Genomic DNA, 6,714 nt, shown 5'->3' with positions numbered 1-6,714 from the left:
GTGACAGATAACCAGAAAGAAAATTTTACCCTTCAAATACACAACATAAAAAAATGGCACGAACAGTGCAAAGAGTTCATTCTTTTAAGGGTACTCTTCTACTTTTCAACTAACGTCCAGCGTTTTCTGACGGTGAACTCACTTGATGACAGTTCAAAAATGGCTCTGAGCACTATGGGACTTAACTGCTGAGGTCATCAGTCCTCTAGAACTTAGAACTACTTAAACCTAACTAACCTAAGGACATCGACGAGATGAAGGCAGAGCTCACCATCTGCAGCATCGTTGACAGAACCGACTGCGGACCTTTGGTGCAGAGCCGGGTGGAGGGTCTGAATTAGAGGCTCAGACGGTTTTGCGACCGTGTTGGCTGCAGATTCCTTGACTTGCGCCATAGGGTGGTGGGGTTTGGAGTTCCGCTGAATAGGTCAGTAGTTCACTACACTCATCTGGCGGCTACACGGGTAGCGGAGGCTGTGTGGCGTGGACTGGGCGGTTTTTTAGGTTAGAAGGCCTCGGGAAAGAACGGGGTGGGCTGCAATCTCAAAGGGTGCATGGCAAATACAGGACGTGCTTGGATCAAGGAACGGTCGGAATTGTAGTTGTAAATTGTTGCAGTTGTGCTGGGAAAGTCCCTGAGCTTCAAGCGCTAATAGAAAGCGCAGAAGCTGAAATCGTTATAGGTACAGAAAGCTGGCTAAAGCTTGAAATAAGTTATGCAGAAATTTTTACGAAGTCTCAGACGGTGTTGAGGAAAGATAGATTAGGAAGAATTGGTGGTGGAGTGTTTGTGTCTGTCAGTAGTGGTTTATCTTGTAGTGAAGTCGAAGTAGATACTCCGTGCGAATTGGTATGGGTGGAGGTTATACTTAACAGCCGAACTAAGTTAATAATTGGCTCCTTCTACCGACCCCCAGACTCCGATGATATAGTTGCTGAACAGTTCAGAGACTCCCTCGATGTGTTGGCAAAAATACTTGTTCAAAACCGGTGGTAGGCAGAAAACATCTTCCGAGATTGTCCTAAATGCTTTCTCCGAAAATTATTTCGAGCACTTAGTCCACGAACCCACGCGAATTGTAAATGGTTGCGGAAACACACTTGACCTCTTAGCCACAAACAATCCAGAGCTGATAGAGAGCATCATGACTGATACAGGGATTAGTGATCACAAGGTCGTTGTAGCTAGGCTCAATACCGTTTCTTCCAAATCCACCAGAAACAAACGCAAAATAATTTTATTTAAGAAAGCGGATAAATTGTCACTAGAAGCCTTCCTAAGAGACAATCTGCATTCCTTCCGAACTGACTATGCAAATGTAGACGAGATGTGGCTCAAATTCAAAGATACAGTAGCAACAGCAATTGAAAGATTCATACCTCATAAATTGGTAAGAGATGGAACTGATCCCCCGTGGTACACAAAACAGGTCCTAACGCTGTTGCAGAAGCAACGGAAAAAGCATGCGAAGTTCAGAAGAACGCGAAATCCCGAAGATTGGCTAAAATTTACAGACGCGCGAAATTTGGCACGGACCTCATGCGAGATGCCGTTAATAGGTTCCACAACGAAACATTGTCTCGAAATTTAGTAGAAAATCCGAAGAAATTCTGGTCGTATGTAAAGTACACAAGCGGCAAGACGCAGTCAATACCTTCGCTGCGCAGTGCCGATGGTACTGTTACCGACGACTGTGCCGCTAAAGCGGAGTTATTGAACGCAGTTTTCCGAAATTCCTTCACCAGGGAAGACGAATGGAATATTCCAGAATTTGAAACACGAACAGCTGCTAGCATAAGTTTTTAGAAGTAGATACCTTAGGGGTTGCGAAACAACTCAAATCGCTTGATATGGGCAAGTCTTCAGGTCCAGATTGTATACCGATTAGGTTCCTTTCAGATTACGCTGATACAATAGCTCCCTACTTAGCAATCATATACAACCGCTCGCTCACCGATAGATCTGTACCTACAGATTGGAAAATTGCGCAGGTCGCACCAGTGTTTAAGAAGGGTATTAGGAGTAGTCCATCGAACTACAGACCTATATCATTGACGTCGGTTTGCAGTAGGGTTTTGGAGCATATACTGTATTCAAACATTATGAATCACCTCGAAGGGAATGATCTATTGATACGTAATCAGCATGGTTTCAGAAAACATCGTTCTTGTGCAACGCAGCTAGCTCTTTATTCGCACGAAGTAATGGCCGCTATCGACAGGGGATCTCAAGTTGATTCCGTATTTCTAGATTTCCGGAAAGCTTTTGACACCGTTCCTCACAAGCGACTTCTAATCAAGCTGCGGGCCTATGGGGTATCGTCTCAGTTGTGCGACTGGATACGTGATTTCCTGTCAGGAAGGTCGCAGTTCGTAGTAATAGACGGCAAATCATCGACTAAAACTGAAGTGATATCAGGTGTTCCCAAGGGAAGCGTCCTGGGACCTCTGCTGTTCCTGATCTATATAAATGACCTGGGTGACAATCTGAGCAGTTCTCTTAGGTTGTTAGCAGATGATGCTGTAATTTACCGTCTAGTAAGGTCATCCGAAGACCAGTATCAGTTGAAAAGCGATTTAGAAAAGATTGCTGTATGGTGTGGCAGATGGCAGTTGACGCTAAATAACGAAAAGTGTGAGGTGATCCACATGAGTTCCAAAAGAAATCCGTTGGAATTCGATTACTCGATAAATAGTACAATTCTCAAAGCTGTCAATTCAACTAAGTACCTGGGTGTTAAAATTACGAAAAACTTCAGTTGGAAAGACCACATAGATAATATTGTGGGGAAGGCGAGCCAAAGGTTGCGTTTCATTGGCAGGACACTTAGAAAATGCAACAAGTCCACTAAAGAGACAGCTTACACTACACTCGTTCGTCCTCTGTTAGAATATTGGTGCGCGGTGTGGGATCCTTACCAGGTGGAACTGACGGAGGACATCGAAAGGGTGCAAAAAAGGGCAGCTCGTTTTGTATTATCACGTAATAGGGGAGAGAATGTGTCAGATATGATACGCGAGTTGGGATGGGAGTCATTAAAGCAAAGACGTTTTTCGTGGCGGCGAGATCTATTTACGAAATTTCAGTCACCAACTTTCTCTTCCGAATGCGAAAATATTTTGTTGAGCCAAATCTACGTAGGTAGGAATGATCATCAAAATAAAATAAGAGAAATCAGAGCTCGAACAGAAAGGTTTAGGTGTTCGTTTTTCCCGCGCGCTGTTCGGGAGTGGATTGGTAGAGAGATAGTATGATTGTGGTTCGACGAACCCTCTGCCAAGCACTTAAATGTGAATTGCAGAGTAGTCATGTAGATGTAGATGTAGATCACACACATCCATGCCCGAGGCAGGATTCGAACCTGCTGTCGTGGCGGTCGCGCGGTTCCAGAATGTAGCGCCTAGAACCGCTCGGCCACTTCGGACGGCGCTTGATGGCAGTAACATGCCTGATGCACATATGGCTACTTTGAGTAACGACTTGCTGATAATTAATTACTTACACGAGATTCAGTATGTGTTAGTCCTCTATAACTCTTTAAACGCTCACATGGATGCAGTGCATAGTCACGCAAAACTGCAGAACAACAAATACGAAGGTTCGCACCGAGTATACGTTTTGAATTTTAGTATCTGCATATGCATCACCTGCAGCCTATTTTTTGCGCTTTTCTGAGCTTGTACAGTCTGCAGAGTAACATTCCGTCAGCGAAGGCGACGCACCGACCCTGTGAACAGAAGTCCTGGAAGCGAGACGCGTTCCCCCTTCGTGGAGAGTTGTTTACCCATCAAACATGTCGGAGTCAACAGAGCGGCCCGGCATGTGCTTCCCCACGCCTGTTTGCCCATGTGTTCGATTCTTTCCGTGTGTCCGGAGATTTTGTCCTCCGCCGTTCCCCAGGCAGCCGCGCAGAACAAACAGGTCCACGCAGAGGTTATCGTCCGCATCCTTTCCGATGGTCTACTACTCCGACAGCAACTGTCATTATTCGAACAAACCAAGTTAATTAAGTGCGTGTATAAACAATTTATGAGTCGTTACTATTAGCACTCAACCTGTGATTCAAGGAACATTAACATTTAGATCTTAATTATACTGAAAATTAAATGTTTTAGTCATATTCTGTGCCACCTAATATGTTAATTTATCTTCTTCACTACCGGTTATTATTTTTACCTATTTAGGATTATTCAGGGATGTTAGATACGAGTGGCTGTGTGTGTGAAATCTTATGGGACTTAACTGCTACGGTTATCAGTCCCTAAGCTTACACACTACTTAACCTAAATTATCCTAAGGACAAACACACACACCCATGACCGAGGGAGGACTCGAACCTCCGTCGGGACCACCAAGAGCTGATGTTGGAAAGTAGATTGTACAATGGAGTACGCACTTTTTTAAGTCATAAATCTTCCAGTTGGTTTTTGGCGTGCCTCACGTCTCCTTACATCTACATCTGTATGATTACCCAGCAATTTACAATTACGTGCGTAGCAGAAGGTTCATCGAACCTACTTGAAGCTGTTTATCTTTCCCCTCTCGAACGGATTACGGGAAAAATTACCTCTCAAATCTTTCTGTGCGAGCTCTGATTTTTCTTACTCCATTATGATGATCATATATTGGGAGGAGAGAGTTGGTGATAGAAATTTCATGAGAAGATCATGCCACAACGAGAAACACCTTTGTTTCAGTTCAAATGGTTCAAATGGCTCTGAGCACTATGGGACTTAACATCTGAGGTCATCAGTCCCATAGAATTTTGAACTACTTAAACCTAACTAATCTAAGGAAATCACACACATCCAAGCCCGAGGCAGGACTGGAACCTGCGCGCGCGGTTCCAGACTGAAGCACCTAGAACCACTCGGCCACACCGGCCGGCTTTGTTTCAGTGATCGGCACCGCAATTTACATATTATATCCGTGACACCACCTCTCCCCTACTTCGCATAACACAAAAAGAACTGCTCACCTTTGAGTTTTTACAAGTCCTTGGTCAGTTCTGTCTGATGAGGAATCCACACCGCACAGCAATACTGCAGAAGAGGGTGGACAGGCGTGCTGTAAACAGTCTGTTTAGTTGACGTGTTGTGCTTTGAAAGTGTTCTGCCAAAAAATCACAGTCTTTGACTTGCTTTCCCCACAACATTATCATTCGATCGTTCCAAATTAAGTCCTTCGTAATTGTAATCCCTAAGTATTTAGTTGAATTTACACCGTTTAGACTATTGTGTAACCGAAATTTAGCGGATTTCTTTTAGGTTAGGTTAGGTTAGTGTTGTTTTAACGTCCCGTCGACAACGAGGTCATTAGAGACGGAGCGCAAGCTCGGGTTAGGGAAGGATGGGGAAGGAAATCGGCCGTGCCCTTTCAAAGGAACCATCCCGGCATTTGCCTGAAACGATTTAGGGAAATCACGGAAAACCTAAATCAGGATGGCTGGAGACGGGATTGAACCGTCGTCCTCCCGAATGCGAGTCCAGTGTGCTAACCACTGCGCCACCTCGCCCGGTCTTTTAGGATTCATGTGGATGACGTAACACTTTTCACTATTTAGAGTCAATTGTCTCTTTTCTTACCATGCAGATACCTTATCTAAATCATATTGTAGTTGGTCTTGATCATCCGATGACTTTACAACATGGTAAACGATAGCATCATCGGTAAACTTTCTAAGAAGGGAGCTCACGTTGTCTCCTATTTCCTTTATATAGATCAGGAACAGCAGAGCGGCTATAGCACTCCTTGCAGAACGCCAGATATTACTTCTGTTTTACTCGAAGACTTACTACGAACTGTCACCTTTGCGACAGGAACTCACGAATCCAGACACTCAAGTGAGGCGGTATTCCATAGGCACGCTCTTTGCTAAGAGGTCGCTTGTGAGAAACGGTGTCAAAAATATGGAGACAGTTGGACTTCCCCTGCCGATAGATTCGTTACTTTGAGAGAATACAGAGTTAGTGTTTCACAAGAACGATATTTTTCTGAATCTGTGATATTGGTTAATAAACTGTTTCCTTCGACGTAACTCATAACGTTCTAACGCAGTTTAATTTCCAACATCCTACTACTAATTGACGTTAGTGATATGGGCCTGTAATTCAGCGAATTACTCCTGTTTCCTTACTTGTTTATTGGAGTAATTTGCGCAACTTTCCAGTATTTAGGTACAGATCTTCCGGTGAGCGAGCAGTTGTATATGATTGCTAAGTATGGAGCTATTGTATCAGTATACTCCGAAAGAAACCTGGATTCACTAAGACCTTCCGGGCTAATAGGCCGCAGTTAATGTATAAAACTTCCTCATAACTTGGCCTCTCCGACTGGAGGAGACATCTTCAATGGTAAGGTGGCGAACAGGTATACAATCTGAGCAGGAGGCTATGCCTCTAATAAGTGACTTAAATTGCTTCATTACACCGAGAAGATCTACTTTAAGCCAGTAATTGGCAGTTTCGAATTCCGGATGATTTACTTCGTCTACTATGGTGAAAGAGTTTCGGAAAACTGTGTTTAGTAACTCTGCTTTAGTTGCACTGTCACCAGTGACATCAACATTGTTACCGCGCAGTGAAGGTACTGATTGAGTCTTGCGACTGACGTACTTTACATATGACACGGATGTCTTTAGGTTTTTTGGTATATCTCGAGACAGAGTTCCTCTGAGGGAACTGTTTTGAGCATCTCGCATTGAAGTTCGTACT

General features: G+C 44.0%; 1 non-coding gene across 1 annotated transcript; it reads right to left on the bottom strand.

Moving 5' to 3' along the window:
- Window positions 1-5,443: 5,443 nt before the first annotated feature.
- Window positions 5,444-5,516, bottom strand: Trnaa-cgc (transfer RNA alanine (anticodon CGC)). The gene has a single exon. It is a non-coding gene; the product is annotated as a tRNA-Ala (tRNA).
- Window positions 5,517-6,714: the final 1,198 nt, after the last annotated feature.

This window comes from Schistocerca nitens, chromosome 7, assembly GCF_023898315.1.
Source record: "Schistocerca nitens isolate TAMUIC-IGC-003100 chromosome 7, iqSchNite1.1, whole genome shotgun sequence".
NCBI lineage: Eukaryota > Metazoa > Arthropoda > Insecta > Orthoptera > Acrididae > Schistocerca > Schistocerca nitens.
The sequence above is the reverse complement of the archived record's forward strand: the minus strand, read 5'-3'. Positions and strand labels throughout refer to the sequence as shown.